At 48.0% G+C, this 19,818-nt stretch overlaps 1 protein-coding gene across 4 annotated transcripts in view; it reads left to right on the plus strand.

Moving 5' to 3' along the window:
* Positions 1-19,818, plus strand: part of lhfpl2a (LHFPL tetraspan subfamily member 2a) — a 39,991-nt gene that overhangs the window by 8,687 nt on the left and 11,486 nt on the right. Inside the window, exon 2 of one of the 4 annotated variants that reach the window (XM_035626111.2) lies at positions 6,714-6,792. The exons of 1 other annotated variant lie outside the window; for it this stretch is intronic. The gene's annotated coding sequence lies outside the window, so the exon portion shown is untranslated. Of the gene's footprint in view, positions 1-6,713; positions 6,793-16,982; positions 17,209-19,818 lie in introns of those variants that run through there. 2 more of the 4 variants (XM_035626112.2, XM_035626113.2) reach the window with 2 other exon arrangements.

Below are 19,818 nucleotides of genomic sequence, written 5' to 3' on the forward strand. Positions count from 1 at the left end.
GATCATGAAAACACTTCCACGATCTTATCCGCGGCTCAGGATGGCCGGGCGCATTCACAGAGGCCGTTATGGGCCTGTCACACTGCAGAATCGCCAGATTCCGGGCAGCCAATGGCCTGAGACGCCGAAAAGGGGACCTCTGTCACTGCGGGTCCGCAGGTTCAGGGGCCGGACAGAAGAGACGAGGCCTCGCCGTCCTTTGCGCACGATCACCTAATTTGCAGCGACGTGAGCGAGACTGCAAGACGTGCAGTGTGTGTGTGTTTGCGTACGTGCGTGCGCGTGTGTGTGTGTGTGTGTAAACTCATGCGAAACCCCAGTGCCCATTACGTCTGTCATCACAGTCTGGGAGGACCTTGGCTTGTATCCAGTCCAGAGAAATGACCCTCCTATCCACATTACAGAGCACTTAATACACCTGTCTTTTATCATATAGAGAGAGAGGCCGCAACGATGAATTCACCACTTCCGATCAAAGGAACTTAAAGTCAGTTAGAGGTCGTTGTTCTTCAGCCCCCCCCCTCTTCCTCTTCCTATCCATATCTGTTGTTTATTTTTCTCCTTCATCTTTGATAAGAATTATAAACCAGCCTTGCTGAATGACGCCCTGCGGCCATCTGTTGTGCTTCACGTTGAGCTAACAGGCTAATCACTGCAGGGTGATGTCATTCTGTGTGCGGTCTGTGGTTTACAGGCGGGACACGCACACATACACATGTATAAGAGGAAATTGGATAGAGTGTGGATAATCTTTGCATTAGTGCCGAGTGTGTAATCAGTGTGCGCCTGAGGGAGTGAAACACACCTTGTGTACTTGGTACTTTTCTTTTTTTAATGACTCAGCCTGCGCTGCAGTGTTAAGTGCTTTTTGTGGAAGTGGAAAGTGTGTGTGTGTGTGTGTGTGTGTCAGAGGAACGTTAGCGGTGTAACGTCATTGAACAGGGGGATGATGTCACCGAGGATCAGTTTTCAGTGCAGATAATCATTTTAAAGGACTCCGGGAATAAATGGCAGATAAAGACACATACCAAAGTTGAATCTTTATTTTGTTGAAGGTTATGTTAAAAAAGAAAGGAAAAGAAAGCCCTGTTCGTGGCTAGCACAGGCGTGTTTCTCCACTGTGCGAACGTGGACGCTGTGAGTGTTCAGGCTTCACAGTCCGCGGCTCTGTCCAGCGCTCTATTGGATTTAGGAAAAATTTACGCTCCAGCAACCGTGGCCAACGTTCCCATTGCGTTTGCCAAAGGCATCAGTTAGTCCTCATCATCGAAGCCTCTTTTCTCTTTGAAACGTTGAAACTGTCCGCGCACAGTTTGAAAAGACAAAAAGTATGTCAGCCAAACATCCCCATGCCAATACGACTTGGTGAGGATGGCAACCCACCGTGACGTCAACCACAGGTGCCATCTTGGTGTGTTGGGACATTAGTAACCATGTCTGGAGGAGCGGGGGTCGGGCCTGACTGAGCGCTCGGCCACCTACAGTACACCTGCAACCACGCACCTGTTGGACAGCACTGTCAATCCCGCTGTGTCCAAGCTCCAATGCATACCGTGCTTTATCGACTATAATAACTCTAAATGGGCCCAAAATGAACACCATGCTGTACTGAAGAAGATTTGAAAGGAGCGTTCGAGAACATCGACTCCTTAGGAAAATGTTTACTGACACATCAAGTAAGGAGTAGAATCATTTTAATAGAAACTGGCCTCTTCTTGCAACCAGTGGAGTCGCCGCCCAGCTGGTCATCTAAGAGAACAAGGGTTTTAGGCTCTTCTGCATTGGCTTCACTTCCCGGACCCGATGACATGTTATATTCAGTCAATGATTGGCTCAGTCGCAGCCTTTCAGCTTGATGTATTCATTCGAGACTCATTTTTTACTAGGTTTCCCTTTTGGACAGAAATCAGCTGGAGATATTGAAAAGTCATGCGGAGAGTTAGCGTCGGCTTAATTGGCCTGTCACAGCCGATGAAATCCGACAGCTGCCCATATGGTAGGCAAAATTGAAGGTTGGCAGCAAGAAATGATAAGTCTGCTTGCGTTTACTTCTGTCGGAAATCGGAAATGCATTGCTTGAAAAGGAGTTTTGATTGTAAATCTGGCACTTTTATCGAGGGCAGGGTCCGCTGGTGAATGACACCAATCTTCATTCAGGTAGTGAAGCGGCATTGTTTCAGCCTCGCAGTCGCCGTTCGACAGGCCGCGCTTGCGTCCGAACCCAAAGCGGAAGCTGCACAGGCACCAGAAACGTCCCGTCCCCCCCCTCTCTTTGAAGAGCTCCTGGCAGGCCTTTCAAAGCCCCTCTGTCTCAACGCTGGCTCCCTAAAATAATGTGTGGTGAATGTAATCCAGCTGCCCAGCTGAGCAGGAAAAGACAACGCTTATTATTCTCAAGAACAATAAATTGCTTTGATTTATCCTATTTTTATGTTCCCCCCCCCCCCCCCCCCCCCCCCCCCCCCCGGCACATTTTATACATTTTACACGACAAAGGGGGAGTATCATTGCCAACTGCCGCTTGAGTTTGATTCAACAGTAGTGAAAAATATTAGTCTCGGCCCACATGCACGATACTGAGTCTGCTGCGCTGCCACTGAGCGGTTTATGTGGTGCTGATGCAGCAACAGTTTGCTAGTCCTATAAAAATGTTCCAGTGACAGACACACACACACGCACACTGGCTGCTGAGTGCAATGATGAAGTCATTGTTGGTCAAATCTGTTTTGTATTGTATGAGCAGACAGCAGCTGTAATGCCCATTCAGTTCCACTCTGAAGATAGGACACTTAACAATATGTATTGTGTTTCGCCAAACTCCAGAAACAGATGTTCCCACGTGGTCAACAATTATTAGTCCAGATTTTGCTGTTTACCCTCACTGAAGACAAATGTGTTGCATTTGACCTTGCAGATGAGTTGGGGCGAGGGGGCACTTTTAGACACAGTCTCTATTTGCAGAGCTTTCGGTACTGCTCAAGTGTTTGGACAGAGACTCCTTCGGCGTTCGCTGGAATAAATCGCTCGTCGAAACACTTTGCGGGATCAGTTGCATCAGGGCGATTAGCATTCGGAAGCACCCGGTGCCCGGCTCCATCCTGTAACACCTTTGCTGTGCGTGTTAGCCTGAGGGATGTGTTATTTTAATGAGAATGCTCTCCGCTCGGCCCCACATGCCTCTCATTACTGCCCAGAGAGAGAAGGGAAGAAGAGAGTACTGGAGAAAAGAACATGTGTGAATGGCAAAGGAAGATGCGACTGATTTAACCTCCTCCCTCTCTGTCCTATACTTGCCAAGATAGAGTACAGTCTTTGTGCTCGCTGTGTCACAGCCTCGATAGATGCAGCCTCTGACTTCGATTAAACAGGATCCCCACTTTGTCCCGGCCTTTAACCCATACGAGAGGGGCATCGATCTTCTCGTCCATCTCTGGGCAGGAAAAGGTTTGAAGCCTGTGGACCCCAAACGTTTAAACGTTTCCTTTAAATGTTAACAACCCCTTCCCCTTCCATCGCGCTCCACTGTTCCCAAAGCCCCTTAAACTCTATAAGAAAGAGCCTTTTGTGGTGGGCCCGGCAGCGGTGGACATACCTACAGGCATCCCCCAGTCCTCCCATAATAGCGTGCCCCCCAGCTGTGGAAGGGTTCGACAGCTGAGCTTCAAACGGCAGCTCCTAACACGGCCTAAACTAAAGAGGTGCTCGCTGGCTTAATGCACGTCGGGCCATTATTCTGGGCATTACTTTTAAGGGCCAAAAGAGTAGCTGGATGGTGATGCCAGGGGAAAAAAAATCCCCTCAGCTTGGCAAATCTTCCAATTAAGTTAAATGCCCGACAAGAATTCACACTGCTGGGGTAAAACTTACGCTAGAAAAGAAAAAAAGCTCCACTCGTGGAACATGGATCTGCTGGCGGGGTGCAGTAGAACGGACTCTACCACTACTAAATGATTTCCTCATTCACTATTATGTCCCGGCCCTTTATCTCTGTCAACCACCAGGAGGTTCTTTCATCAGGTCAGTGTGCAAACCGGCGGTGATAAGATATCACCTGAAACAGTTACCCCAACAATGAACGCCAACGAAACCACAGCAGCCGTCCCACAAGGCCAAAGGCCAATTGTTTGTTTCCGCTCGGTCGCGTGGGCAATCTTCTTAATGTAAGCAGAATTTTTCATATTTACAAAATGTGAAGAGGCTGTGATTACTTTCACAGTCTTTTACATTTGCATGCTGTGTTGGAAAAAGTCTCCTTGGAGCTGGCGTCACTGCACCTGATAGCGGCCGAGTCTGGAAAGCTTTCCCAAGCTGACAGCTTAGGTTGGGATGAAATATTATATATATATATATATTTTCCAATACAAGTAATACAATATTGGGCTTCTTCCCCCTAGGCCTGTTCTTACCAAATTATATGAAGCGAGCCACGTGACATGCTGTTATGCTCTGCACTAAAGCTGGATTTTTGGTTATTATCGTAGTTTTCTCAAGGTTTTCTCACAAGTTCTGGTTTCACTATTATTGCACCCTTGGCAAGTGGAGCGAGGCTCTCTGTATGAACGGCAAAAAACAAACACATGGTGAAGGCTTAAAGGTGTTTATTTGCCGTCGAAAATGATTCAGTTATTTTCCTGTGGTGCAAGAATAGAAACATGTATTAATTAAGCCCCACCAAATTATTCATTGGTGTTTGTGTGCATACGTTTGCTCCCCAATTTGTTGTTGAGTGAAAAGCCGAAGTCGCGATGCGGATCATGATCCCTGTTCTCTGCACCTGTTAGAGACTCTCGTGATTAATGAGAGCAAGGAAATACAGATATAAAAGAAAGTCTGTTATGAAAACTGGATTAGAGGCCTGCTGTATGGCTGCGATGTTGTTTATTAGTGTGTGGAAGTCATGGTGATCCCAGTGAAGCTGCTTAGCGGAATCGTATTATTTCAGCCTTATTGCAGATTCTTTGTGGCAAAACACTGCTTGTTTTTCTACTGTTCGCAATCTCCATGCCAATGTTGACAGTGCCTTATTTGATTATGTTGCATTTCCTTATCAGAGAGTCACTTTACATAAAAACAAAGCTTATGGTTTGTGTTTTCGACGCAGACCCCAAAGCCTTTTTGTCCACACGTGCTGCCCTGTGGGGCAGGTCGGGTCCGCACTGACGTCGGTTATCGACCTGGGGCTGTTCCAGTTGTGAGGAGTCTTGTAATTAGCGAAGGCGGTTGATATCATTTTACTGAATTGGCATCAGTCATCAAATCTTCTTCGGCTTCGCTTCATTTCACTCGGTGCCTTGTAGCCATGGAGCTTTGCTGAGAGTAGAGTGTAGGGATCTGCTGCAGCCGCAGACGCTGGGGGAGCTAAAGTTATACAACAACATAGTGGCACTGATATTAATTCTACGTGTTTCTACCGTGGAAACAATATGAATTCTACTTTATCATGGCGCCATTTATCCCATGGTGGTGGTGTCACGCACTGTAATGCTGCTTTCAGACATTCACTGATGTCCGGACATCTTCCCGGAACTCTTCCGGAGGGGCTCATGTGTGAGAAGGCAAATGTCCGATGAGGTTGCATAGGGCAATTTCCCTTTCTTGCCGGCCCCCGTGTAAAATTTCCGGAAATCATCAGAGTTGGCCCCTTCGAGAATATACGGCAGGAAACTCCAAGCAGGCGCCACCCCTCGTCGGGAATTGCTCGCACAATTCTCCCGCTGCGTTCTTCATATGTGAACGGCAAACTGCAGAAAATGTCGGGACCCAATTTTTCCGCACATTCTCTGGAGTTCGCGTGTGAAGACCGCTTTGGAGAGATTGCGCCGCAATCTAATGCCGTGACTATCAAGGTCAGAATTGGGCCTGACTGTTAAATGAGGTGAGCGAGTCGGCCATAAGGGAAGCGAGTCGGCCATTGGTTAATTTATCTACAGCGCGATGTATGTGTGGCTTTCGACGAGTGTCACCAGTCCCATTGGGTTTTCATTGATTAGCTCTAAAGTAACGATTGGTTTCCTGCCACATAGGCGCTATTGATTCGCTGGTGATATAGCACTTTAAGAACTCTCAGCATGATGAACGTATGTTATCACTCAACAATGACTTAGCTTGCCTTTCGCGAACTTTTGTATAGACCACCACGTACAAACGGAACAATCCCGAAAACCCACTCGCGACTCAATCAAGTTTGAAGGTTTTCCCCGGTTTGTTGTGGGGTCGGCGTTGTACACTAAGGTCTGAGTTGAAGTCACTTATTAACCAGTTGGACTGTTACTATCAGTAGGCCTGTGTTGGGTTACAGTTAGGTTGTGGGAAAACTTGCGCCCTTCACACGGGGCTTATAACTTATCCCACCCAGTGACCTGGTTGGATTACATAACACACATAGACTGTCTTTTGTTGTGCTAAACATTATGCAACTTTGCCCCAGGGACCCACATCATGTCAAATGAGTGATGCAGACATCAGCGTCTGTCTTTCTTTCTTTTTTTTTCTTCTTTTTTTTTTTTTTATGAACATGTGAAACAGTTTAAAAAGCTTCCCCAGGTGCAGGTCCCGCTCAGTCTCAGGCTTGGATGGAAAATACCGATGAGCAGGGAGAAAATGATGCTTCATTCTTGTCGGGGAGCCAACGATGACTGAACTCTTGTTGCTCTCCAGAGGCGGCATGGTTTTGCGATTTGGACCCATTGCGTTGTTTTCTCCTGTCTCTGCAGGTTGCGGAGCGGGAGAAAGGACTCGCGCAACATCTGGAATCCACCCGAAGAAGTTTGTCTCCGAGGTTCCGCACGAGAGGTTGGTGTTGGCGTCACTTCTGCACACAACACATGTGCTTTTCCTTCAGTTTCACCTGTACCCGTTTGTCCGCTCGCATGGGACTCCAGTCAAAGACCTTTTCCTCCGGGGAAGTGTGACTCTTGCGAAGACCGACAAAACAGAACCAGAAACACGGTTTCCTGCTTTTCACCATGTGATATTATTGGGGTTCCTGGCAGCTGTCTGCAACTAGTGGAAATACAAGCTGGTCACCATGGCCCCCATTGTTCTAGGCAGGTGTTATATAACGTCGCTCCTTTAAAGACCCTTAAACCTTTTTCCCCCACCGATGAATTCCTTCCAACCAAAGAGATCTGTGAAAATGAAAATACCTTTGGTTGTTTACTGTCCGACGCAGACTCATTCATCAAAAGGCAGACAGATGAACATGTAAAACGATCTAATTCTATGGAAGACAACAAAACAGGAAGAGTTAAGCACGGTTGATAATAATACAAACAGAGCACTCACACAACTGCATAGGAGGCTTTGACTGAAAAACGCTGCTCATTCCCTTCTGAATGGAGTGACGTCGTGCGTTGCCGAATGGCATTGCGGTTCCGTTGCGCTGCTTTTTTCTTGCATGGCGAGCAGCAGCACCGGGCACCAGCCAGTCCCTTTAATTCAACTCTTGGTCCTGCATGCGATCACGTGTCAAATGAGCCTGTGAGGGAGGAGGCGGAGTCAGCTGGTCAAACTCATTGTGGGCTCATCTGGTTGTGGAGTTAATTTCCTACCGTATGTGCAGTGCATCCCTCTGGCTTTGCGTGGACAGCTCGCATGGCATAAGCAGGAAAACTCCGGTAGCTGTCGTGAGCGGCAATCGCGCCAGCATCAGGCGCCACGTACGCCGACCCTCAAGCGTTACAGCGACACGCGCCCCCTGGCATGTCATGGTTACGGCACGAAACGTTGACTTTGAGACTAACGTGCGGTATTGTAACGGGAACAAAAAAAGAAACAACAACAGTTATAGAAGAGACGTTTGTAGAAAAAAAACCTCCACCTGCACACAAGGAGAACGAGGACAACAAGGATTTTCATTTGCATGACGTCATCCAAATGTGAAGTCTGAAGGCCGCATCTCTATCTGCTGTATGTCCTCGTTTTATTTTCCTTGTCTGCCATTCATGCTCACTCTTGAAATCAGTGTGGTATATTTATACGGAGGTAGGAAACTGGGGGTGTTGGTGGGTGGAATTGGCGGGGGGGGGTTGGGTGCATGTTTTTCCAATATGGAGGAAAACAATGGAGTGAGAGATACTGAGCCGAGACCACCTGTGAAGGCCGTTGCAAAGTGGAAAGCCCCCGCTCAGATAATAAACAAAATGATTGTTGCTCATTTTGCTCCGAAAATAGGGAGACTGCTGCTTCCTGTTATCTCACCCTTGTTTCTTGCGCCTCCGCCTCCTTTGTCCTCCGCGCTCCGTATCGGACACGTCGATGGGAAAGTGCTGTTCCGCAACCTTTGAATTGAATCTGCTCCGGTCAAACCCCCGACTTTAATCAGGACGTCGGATACGGCAGTGTTTTTTTTTTTTTTCTCCTGTTTCTCTACATCTTGTCTCTGCTCATTTATTCTGGAAACATGAGACGGGACAGTTTTTATATATCCGGCCGTGTCAGCTCTAATTGCAACAGATTTGCCCCATGGTGGCGGTGGTGTCCATATCCGCAGCGCTTGGGACGGGGTTTTCTTGAGGGTTTTCGTAAGAAAAACTTGTCGACACTCATCTCTTTGTCTGCAAGTGAAAAGGCACTTGCACGTCTCATTTTACTCCCCCGAAACCAGTCGGACAATAGCAACACGCTTCTTCACTCCTCGGCTTCTCACCTCTCCCCTCTGTCCGCAGCGTCTCTCTTTCGCGCGGCGTCTGGCCTCGTCTGTCTCCGTCCCTCGCCTCCCTCGACTCCTACACACGCCGCCAGCGCGTGTTGCCAAGAGCCTGAGAGCGGGGATGATATCGCCTGATTCTTTTATTATCTGAAGCTCCAGAGAGAGGTAGACTGGTGCCAGCGTTCGTCAGCGGTGCTTACTTTTGATTTTGCGCAGAGTATCAGGTTAAGCCCGGGGTGCCCACAGCGGCTATGGCCCGGCCCCCCCCCCCCCCCCCCCGGGGCGTTTGGACGAGCAGCCAGCGAGGTCTCGGCTTGCAGGGGGGCGGGGGGGGTTGTGTTTTTCTTTTATACTTACAGTGGGAAACTCGGTCGGGAGCAGCAGGTCAGAGCCACGGGGAAGTTAGGATTAAACCGCACTCATCCCAAACACAAAACACAGTGAGAACAATGGTTTCCGCCCTCCAGAGGAGAGGGGCAAATACCATCCACCCAGCTCAGCAGAGGCCTAGAGAACAGAAGCATGGGGATCTGAAGTGGAAGGACTTTTTCTCCTGCGACCCCCCCCCCCCCCCACCTTCATGGACCCCGGGGCTGATTCCAGGCCTACGGTGGGGCTGGAAATGGTTAAGCATAATGGAGACAGTGTTGGGCCTGAGGGGCCCCCGAACTCTGCGGCTCTCGAACAGTGGGACACCGAGCACAAGTGCCGGGGCTCCTCTGGGCACCCCAGCCTGTCAGCAGACGGGCGGAAGTAGGTGTGAAGAATGTAGTCCTTCATTTCTTAAAGTGATATTTCACCCTCTATTTTCAAACTTACTTTTTTTCGCTTTTTGGTTTGATTTGTGCCAGTAAAGTATACAACATGCTACAGCAATTAGTCAAACAATCAATATTAGCTGTGATTATCAATATATTTTTCAAGCAAATTTGATGACTCCAGTGTGAGAATCTGCGTCTTTTCTTGGTCTTACACTGTATTGAACTCAATATGTTGTGTTTTGAACTGTTAGTTGGACAATAGAAGAAACCCGAAACACTAATCTATCTTTATTTTAGAGGTCAAACTGTTATTTTTGAATCGATAAGAGAATGGTGAGATTCATTTGTACTGAAAATAATCGCAGCCCTAGAACATGCTGACACAACTTCAAATAGCTCAGTCTGTCTCAGTCTTTCCGTATCACTTACTGTATCTCTTCAACAGGCTCCAGATTCTACTCTGGATGAGCTCTCTGACTGTGTCTGTCCTCTCTGGCTGCTGCTGATAAAAATTACTAGATATTGGTCGGCCCTGTTAACGTTTCTTTACATATCTTTGGTGATACTCGGTCATATCAATTCTAGCGTACCCACATCACATCAACTCTTTTCCCCTTAACGTCACTGTAAGCGCACTTGGACTTTGCTTGAGACGTACAGTCGCTCACATTGAACATTTCGTCAACACTATCGCTGTGCGCTACTGATATTTCACGGCACCGACAAGTGTCCTGCCGATGTGTCCAAGGGCACGCCGACACCGGAGACCGAGTCAGTTGCTAGGCGACAACTTGACAGAAGATTGAAAACAAATCCACCCTTGTCACACTGTGGATACGTCTTCATGCCTCGCCATCCCCTGAGCCACGCCGCTAGCATGGATATAAATGTGTTATACCCTATTTGTTGTTAAAAGACTTTTACGGTGGAAAAAAGCCCACTGTTTCGGTTAAATGTGCATTTATAAAAGGAGTGCTTGTTCTACTCAAATTGCAAACCCTCGGTGTAACTCTCGTTAGGGCCAGGCAGCCGGCGCCTTTTTCTGTTTCGGTTTGCACACAGTGAACAGATTCTTCGCTGCGTCGCTGTCCCTCTGTTGCGAAGGGCTGTTGTCTCTGCTTTGCCGCTGTTTCTCAGCTCAAAAAGCAGGCGCTCATATCCGACTGCTCCAAGATGCCCCCCGCGCGCATGGAGGCGGGGGCGCCGGGGCAAATAGAACTCTTTTGTGACAAACAGCGCTGAGCAATCTTTCCACGAGATGGTTATCCGCACCCTCCCTCCCCCCGGTCGGCGGCGGAGCAGTCGGCCACCCACGTCGAGGCCGGACCGTGATGTGTCAGACGTGCTTTGTTTTCCATCACCGTCTTAACCCCCTCGCGGCGTGGGCTGGCCATGCGAGGGCTGTTAACGGCGGTCAACACACGAGAAGACGAGGGCTCGTTGACCTCCGCCTTCCCCCACAGAAGCGCGGCTGAGGAATTAGCCCGTCCCGCCTACCCGAGTGACCCCCGCCCCGCCTCACCACTCACCGACCAGACTGACGCGCGGTCAGTCAGATTGTGTAAACAGACGTTTCCAGGCGGGGGGGACGGTGGACCACTCGCGCCGAGATCGAAGCGGAGGTGTGCATGTCTGGCGCGCTCAGGTTCACATGTGTTCATGTGTGCACAGTGCAATGCTGTGTTTTTTAATTATGTATATGGACCCCCCCAAAAAAAAGACTCTTGGGATAAGCGAAACTCAATTGGAGTTACTGTAAGTCCTCCGAGTCTTTGTGGCCGACATTTCAGCTCCACACCTCTCGCAGGTTTACTCCCTGCTGACCACAAGCCGTGGAATCTAGTCAACACTTGGGTCGCTGCACCAATATTCCCCTTTTTCCCTCCCGCACTCTTTCCCACGCTCCCGTCCTGCTTCCCCCGGAGCTCAGCGCTGGGATTTCCTCACCTCCAACACAGCCGTGTGTTTACGCTCCAGCGGTACTCCCCAGAAAGTTTCGTAAATTAGCAAACGCGCCGAAGAGATAACGGCTCCCTTTACAAAGATGCTGCCGACTGAAATCACTGTCGACAAAAGCGTCGCGGACAAAAAATGATGAGGCGTGACCTCTTGACCTCGGCTGTCATGTTAAACAAATGGACCGGTGTCGAATGCTGTTGACGTTGTCAGTGAAGGTTTGCAATAGACATTTTATGTAGCTGTGAAATGCTCTCAGCCAATTACTCGCACTTACTCGTACACCTTTGAGTTAAAAACACGAGATGAGATGGGCATTTTTTTGGCACGGAAGGTCAAAATGGGTCCACGGCAGAGATGGCTGAAAACTGTCCAGTGATAAAATATGGCATTGAACTTTTGGTCCGACAGCTACTCCTCTTGACTAAATCTTAGTTTAGAAAGTTCTTGATTTAAATACAAATACAAATGATGTTACTTTCCTTTTTTGCAAAAGGTCTTGTACGGCTGTTTGAGCACTTTGACCTCTTTTGTCAAATAGGAGAATGCCGTCAGTATCGAAGCAAGCATCGCTTTCGGTTTCCGCTCCAGAACTCTGTAACTGTATCCGTTCAAGGCCTACCCAGACTGTGGGTTCGGGAGAATATACATGGTGCTCGGTCGACGCAGCCCCTTCCCCTGTGAGAGCATGTTGAACATATGTCCCCATGTGCCTGTTGATGGGACTTACGCCCATCAAGCTGTGGCTTGATGGGTGTGGGGCCAGATGTGGTGCGAGTGGCCAGATGGTCGTAGCCGCTCCCCCTGTGGCATTCGAACCGAGCTCAGACTTCTCTGATTGCGCGGAGAAAGCACACGCAGAGCAGTGGGGACTCCCCAACGTCCCATTTGTCGCTTCAGATCCGCTTTTAGACTGCATAGGGAATGTCCTTCTCTTGGGGGTGCGGAGGAATGCCTGACATATTTGAAGGATAAAATGGGAACGGTATACTGTTTACATCCGTATGCTACCATCAGGTATCAGATACTCCCCTTGTCTAGACTTTTCGGTTTGAGTTTAACTTAGTAATCTGCATCACACTCAAACATTGAGGGGAAATCATAACTTTCCCTAAATCGAAACTCCTCAAGGTCTCGCCGGAGCAAAATATTTCGATCGGCCGCCGTCTCTTTCCATGCCTCTCCTCCGCCGCCGTCTCCTTCCACGGAGGCTTGTAGGAAGTAAACCCTGTGTAGCGACGTAAGGCGTGCGGGCACAGAGCCGATTGAAGACACGTGCAGATAACAACTTCATTGACATATCTGAGGCATATGTGTCGACGCGGGCCAAAAGGAAAGCTTTTGGTTTCTGTTGTATAGAATCAGACTCTGTCTGGGCTGAGTCGCCTGTGTCCGAATCCAGGTCACAGGTGCATCGACACAAGACCTTTACTTTTGGTGTTGTAGTCATCTTCTTAACATCATTTTACATGAGATAAGTGTATACGTTCTTTAAATGGCTTTTTATTTACACGTACTGTTTGTATGCACCCATGTCTCCAGTTTAATTATACAACCTGAAACCTTTAAATAATGGTGTTGTAAGAGATTTGTAGTGTAAGGCTGCATACCTCACCTCTGTCTATACAGGATATACTATAGATGAGCGATGTTAAAACACAACACGCTGCAGTGGTCCACTTGTCAAATTTCCATAGTGTCAGGTGTCCAGTGCACGTTTTCCCCTTCAGCCTCTTTTCTTTGTGTGGTTGGTCGAGAGCATGCCGTTTCAGCCCTTCATCCTGAGATTGCTCCCTCCGATAGCAGGCTTGCTAAATGTTGTTACTGGCCTCATGGAAAACAGATGCGGCGAAGTGATAGCGATTTGTCTCGGGGTCAGGTTGCATTGAAATTTTGTTCAGACCTCGGATTCAATTTTTTTTACATTTTGCGCAGGATTCGGACCAGATATTGTAATACAGAATCAAAAATGGAAACATTAATTAATTCATAACACATTAATTCCTCCCACCTGGTAAATGTAAATCCAATATTCACTCCCCTGTAATCTCAATTTTGGTCTCCACCAGTATTTATGGTATATTATATCACGTTCACCTGCTATGTGAAGCTGAAACAAAACAGCAAAGGTGTTGGCAAAAATGCCCCAAAATGTGTTCAGCTTCTCACATGTTAGGACGAAGTACTATTTTTTTATTATTATTATGTGCAGTTGGACATCTTTTGGTTTTGGACTGTTGGTTGGACAAAATGAGACGTGTAGATTTTATCTTGGAGAAAATAATTGTCAGATTAATATATAATGATATAATCTAATTGTTAGCTGCAGTCCACATGGGATCCCTTAGAGTAAGAGGCTGATTAAGAAAATACATTTTCAGGGCCTTTAACTGAAAAATACCTATTGTTCTCTGTCTTTACGGAAAACCAGCCTCGGTGGAAATTGATGATTGGATCTCCTTTGCACAACCTGTCATCTGACCCTTATCAGCTGTGACCCCGCTTTGCTTCACACTCCTCCACTTTCTTAAGATCCACAAGATACTATTGATCAGAGCCTGACAAGGGATGACGAATGACCAGCAGGCTCCGATCCGACTCTACCTCGAGCTCCGTCGAAGTCCCTACGAAGGACGACTCGGCGCGGCATGTGTCTGGTTGCGTACATGTGTGCAGATGTGCTGCGGGGATTAGTGCTGCTGAGGCCCTCTTTTCCTCTCCTCTGTCCTCTCGGATCGTCTGCTCTTTGACGTGAGGGTGTCTGCGCTGTGTCGGAGCTCCAGAGGCTGCCACGCCAAATCTCCCGCAGCATCTGTCGTCCGGCTCAGGCAGCGCCGCGAGCCTTCCGTCAGGCTGTTCAATGAAATGTAGACAGCCTCTGTCGGACCTGGGCCTTGTACTATCAAGGTCACAAGCAAGTTATGGAAGCTGCTGTGAGTCTGCTCACACTCAGGTTGGTTGCTGGTACAGTAGGACCGAGAGTATAAGGCGTACGTTCCATGTGGACTGGTTTGCTTCAGAAATAGTTAACCTTGTGGGGCTAAATATTTGAATCCTTGCGTAGCAACCCTGACCAGGCACAGCAGGTGTGGCTTTGGTGATACGGAGACTCTGCATTGTGGAGTTTTGGAGGGTGGTGTCATTTTAGCCTCCCTTAAAACCAAAAGCCACACGGGCAGAAGGGTGAGGAACGTTGCTGGCGTGTCGATTTTCGACTTAAAATCTGATTCTGAGACGAGAAGCCCCCTGCAGCTGCGACAGCTAGGCACGAAACATTTCCAGTTGTAAACACGCTACCATAATCCTCGGGAACGGCCATACGAGAGGGGATAGTCTGACGGGCATGACGACAGTATGCCGAGGAGGGCAGGGTTTGGGGAACATTTAGTTGTTTTGCCTTAAAACAAAAAAAAAAAAAAAGGCATTTTGGTTATATTCTAGACATGTCGAGGAGACTTTTGTGGCTTTAAACTTGCTTATTAACCTCTCCCCATCTTTTCACAGCGACAGGGAGCGGATGAGTCACCAGAGTTTATTAGAAATGGGTCAAAGGAGCGGTTTTATTGGGTCTGGGATAGATTAGTCTGTGCTGAGAGGATCTATTTTTGAACTCTTATGGCCTCACTTCCATTCAAACTGATAAGATGGGCCTCTTGCTCAAACTGCCTGGCTGACCTATCGGCTTGTCTTCCTGTTTGAGTCGACCGGGGGTTTTTTTCTCCCCCCCCCCCCCCCCCCCCCCCCCGCCTTCATATGGAAGTCATTTGTGAGCGAACACAAGTCAGACAAATACTGTAGCCGGCTTCAGTGTTGGCTGAGAGCACCCAGTGCTGCTGTGAGCAATCCTGGGACTCTTCGCTCCCACCAGCCCGAGAGTGAGGTGTCTGCTCTATCTGTCAGTTGTCGAGGCATCCAGGCATCCGATGTGCCACACAGGCGTTTTGCTGTCGACTGAAGAAGAATGTAACAGGACTTCGGAGATTTGTTTTTAAGAATACACAAGAAATACTGCACAGTTTTTAATCTTTACAGTTGGTCTATACCTAAAACACAAAGTGACACTTGTTAACTTGCACACTAGCATTATACTTGTAACTTCATTTAAAATGAATGCTGCAAAAGTACATTAATTCAACTTCATATTTTTAAAACAGAGTAACATTTACATTTTACACCAGTACCGTATTTACAACTTCATATTAGGTTTAAACACTTACTGTTTATCTAGGTCACTTTAAGAATCCTTTAAACACTAGGTAATGCTAAAACTTAGTAGTGGACGAGTACATTTTAAGTTTATGCGCAAAATGATTGTTCTCTTTCTCTGTTCACGGCAAGATAACTGTAAGTATATTTAAGAATAAAATGATATTACTATAAAGTAGTTCTGAAACATACATTTTAACAATGCCGTCTACAGTGAACTTTGAAGTATACGTACATAAACTCAACAGTGGGCCAGTTTTGTACTTCATGCATCTTGGAATGAACGGATGGGAATCTGATCTCCAAACTGCTGATTGCAAATGCATTCATGGCGCTTTCAAAGACAAGAGTAAAAAGCAAATGAAATCCAAGACGTATTCTAGCCAGATGTTGAAAAATGTGAAGATGCGTCTGTCTCTCCATGAGGTACTGTATATGTGACCTTCATTGCTTCCGCAGTGTAACCGTGTCGGTAAGCAGTCTGTGGAAAATAGCCCCTCGTTGTCTGATGTTCTCAACACATCCACGGTCTGTCTCCTCCGTCCTCCTCCACTCTCAAATTTCCAATTGTTCTCGGGCCATCTCCGTCAAGCAACACGGGGGGGGAAACTGCTCCGGCAAATTGTTCTACACGTACCATCAAATACGAGGCGCACTGAGCTGCTGAAGCGTTTATCTGATGCCCGATCAGTCCGACCGCTGAGCGAGCTGTGTGGGCGAGAAAGCACTGACCTGTAGGCTCCTGTTTATGCTCCGTCAGAACTCCTTCGTACGATGACAGCGCGTCGGAAATTGGAGGTTTTATTACCTGATCCAAATGATGTAGATTAGAAGAGAGTCTTTCGAGGAAAACATTCACGTGGTTGCACTCAACCTCAGCACAAATGGAAAAACTGAGCTAGAGAAAAGAAACACATAGACCTTGGTTCCACTCTAGAGAAATGTTCAGGCACTGATTTGCGAGTCGCCCATGAAAATGAAGATGGATTTAGATTTGTCATCTGGCCAGCAGAGATGCCGATATGCGTATGAATGTAAACAAAGCCTTGGTCTATCCAACAACATATATCGACACAGCTGTACTTGTACTCATCGGTGTGTACTTGGGGTTTACTTTTCTGTAAAGGAAGTGAAAGTGCAGTTATCATTTAGCGCTGATGGTAAGATGTTGGCGTTGGCTGATTGACAGAGTGCAGAGAGCAACGAAAACAGAGCGAGAAGGTGTGAGAAACCAAGGCGGAGAGAGAGAGAGAGAGAGAGAGGGAGAGAGAGAGAAAGAGGAGAGAAGCCCTGTGCAGCTCCGGCTCTTGTTATTTTAACCCAGATTCAGCACTGAAATATGGCCACCATGTGGACCCTCTCAAGAAGTGTGGCTCCAGTGTGGGCCGCGGCCAATCAGAGGAGGCTGCGGCGCTCCGGGAGGAGGGACGCGGGGAGGGTCTGTGAGTCAGAGTCTGACAGAGGCATTGGAGAGTGCGAGAGCAGTGGAGGAGAGTCAGGGCAGCGAAGCCACATCTCCAGGAGAGCTGGAACGTACCCGCAGGCCAATGGAGACAGGTTGGACTGCCGTCTTCTTCCTCCTAATTGTCTTGCATTCGTTTCCCATTTAACCCACTGAGGGGGGGACTCCTCGAGGTAACACTTACTCACGTGAACTGAACAGCTGGGTTCCTGGCTGGTGTAATGGGATATACAAATATTGTGCTTTTAGGTGTTAATCACAACCTCTCTGTAGCGTCACAGAGCTCCGGGATGCTGAGCAGATGTGCAGAAGGGGGCAGAAAGACTTGCTCTTTTGCCGTGGAAAAGCTGACTGTGGACTCCTTTGTTAGTGACTGCTATTATTGCTGCTACTGGAGTCTGCAATTTTCCTTAAGTAACGAGGCCAAGGTTTAATCGGTCCACGGGAGCTGCAAAACAACACAAGAAAAAGATGGATGCCGTGCTTTTGTCATCGGTGATTGATTTACATGCTTGTCACTGACCTGGTGATTGTAGACGTGTTTTTTCTCTCCCGTGTGTTTTCGTCTTAATCCTAGAGCCGTTATTAGACGAGGACGCGTTCCCACTTCCCGGACTAGTATTTGAGGTCCTCCGTGACCAATCAGCTGCCGCATTCCCTTTCAGTAGCTGCAGGGGCTTCTCATTCAAACGGATCCTCGCAGATTAGAGGCGCTGCCTTTGTTTCATAATTGCTTTTGCGGGGTCACCGAGGCCAGGGAGAGGTGAGGGCTGGACATGCAGGGAGCTGGAGATATTCAGAGTCTTTCATTGGGACGTTTTTTGACCACAACGAGGCGGCTGAACTGCAGATGCTTCGTGACGGGCTCTACAAGTGTATCTGACGTTTTTTTTGGACTCTCTTTCTCTCGATGTCCTTGCACTATGTCGACTCTCCATTAAAACTCCCTAAACAAACCCCCTCTCCGTGGGGAAACTCGACGCGACCCATGGCATGTCCACAGATGTGTAGATTGTTTCCTGTCGGCGGCAGCGCAGAAAGGCGTTTCCTGCTGCTCTGTTGCTGTGATAAGAGAACGGCTGAGTGGACACTTTGAACAGGAGTTGTGCTTTGAGCCCCAATAGCAACATGGCTCATAGGGATGGGCAATGGTCAGTCCTTCTGGTTCTAAACTAAATATCCCAATGATTATGTAATGGGTTGCTTTTGAAACTTTTTACAGACATTCGTGTTCCCCGCAGGATGTACCCTCATTGACAGGTGATTCCCTGGTTTTTCTTGTAGCACACCATGGGCTCAACATTTTCAGTTGGGGTTGAAGTATCTGTCCTGTTAAATATCTCAACATCTAGAAGGAATGGTGCAAACGCTGGTACAGACATTCATGGTACCCAGAGGATGAAGCCCAAACACTTTGGCGATCCTTTGGTCTTCCCTCATGTGCCACTGTGAGGTCTTGTGTGTAAACACTCTACACATCTATCGGATGGACTGCCAATAAGGTTCAGGATGAGTTGTAATAACTTTTTGTGATCCTTTCTCTGTTCATCTAGCACTGTCATCTGGTCAAACTCTTTGGGCAGCATGTGCGAGATGGCAGGGAGTCTTGTAAGTGCGTGCACCCATGGGGATTAGTGTTGGGTGGGGGAGGTTAACTGGGTAGTGGGTGCAATCTGAGGGCCATAAACTCTTATGTGTATGTAAACTGAGACGCAAATAATCCTTGGTCTGCCCCCTGGTTACTCGGGGAGCATAAAGGACATCATAAATCCATCTTGAGCTCCACATATATAGACTACCATTCTTCACTCTATCTTGGGAAACTTCTGTTCATGATAACGGCTCAAATCTGTTTCGTCTGGGAACAGCAGACGTCTGGGCATATGTATGTGACAAATGCCAGGTACATTAATAGAAGCAGACTTGTCCGGACTTGTTTTAGATCTAATAACCCACATTCAAGGCAGCTCCAGACAAACTGAGAGCCACCAGTAGGCACTGTGCAACCAACAGGCACGTGATGCAAACATACTCGCGCAAGGCAAGGTCAAAGGTTAAGTGTCCGGGTCTTCAAAGCTTGGTATCTCCCCATGTGGTTCAAATTGTTTGAGCTGCCACAATATTCCTGTCAGTGAGGAATTAGTCTTCGCAACTCGCCAGCAAATGTTTGACCTTAAAACTTTGGACTGACCGTGCTCCATGCCTGAAAAGCCGTTTGTCTTAAACCCTCACGTCAAACATCAGTCTTGTCAAAGGACCTCTGGGACTTAGCCCCCCCCCCCCCAAAACGTCAACGGTCTTTGTGTGAGGGGGCGGGAGGAGGGTTTTCCCCCAAAAATGTCAGTAAGTGAATGTGTGTCTGCATCTGTTCCTGCATCTGTTCATGGTGAGGCAATGAGAAACGCTTGTGATTCATAAAATTAATTTTGGTCCAAATCCACAGAGGCGGCTGTCCGTGCCTGCTCTGATGATCTCATCTGTTTTACACACTCCAAACGTACATCGACACAAAGAAAACACACACACACACACACACCACCCTGCAAGAGACCACAGATCTGTGTCATTTTCTCCACTGGAAAAGAAGGAGAGGGGGGGCCGGGGGGGAGGAAAAGAGAACCGTTGTTGATATCTCGACAGGATGACAAAGATCAAAGTTTGTGTAGTGCTCTTACTCACACACCGAGTCTCACTCGCCGGGACGTGACCGCAAAGGGAAGACCGTGGCTCCCGCCCCCGCAATCCCCCCACCCCCCACCCCTCGCCGTTGAGGCGCACCGGGG

This window comes from Scophthalmus maximus, chromosome 2, assembly GCF_022379125.1.
Source record: "Scophthalmus maximus strain ysfricsl-2021 chromosome 2, ASM2237912v1, whole genome shotgun sequence".
Classification (NCBI taxonomy): domain Eukaryota; kingdom Metazoa; phylum Chordata; class Actinopteri; order Pleuronectiformes; family Scophthalmidae; genus Scophthalmus; species Scophthalmus maximus.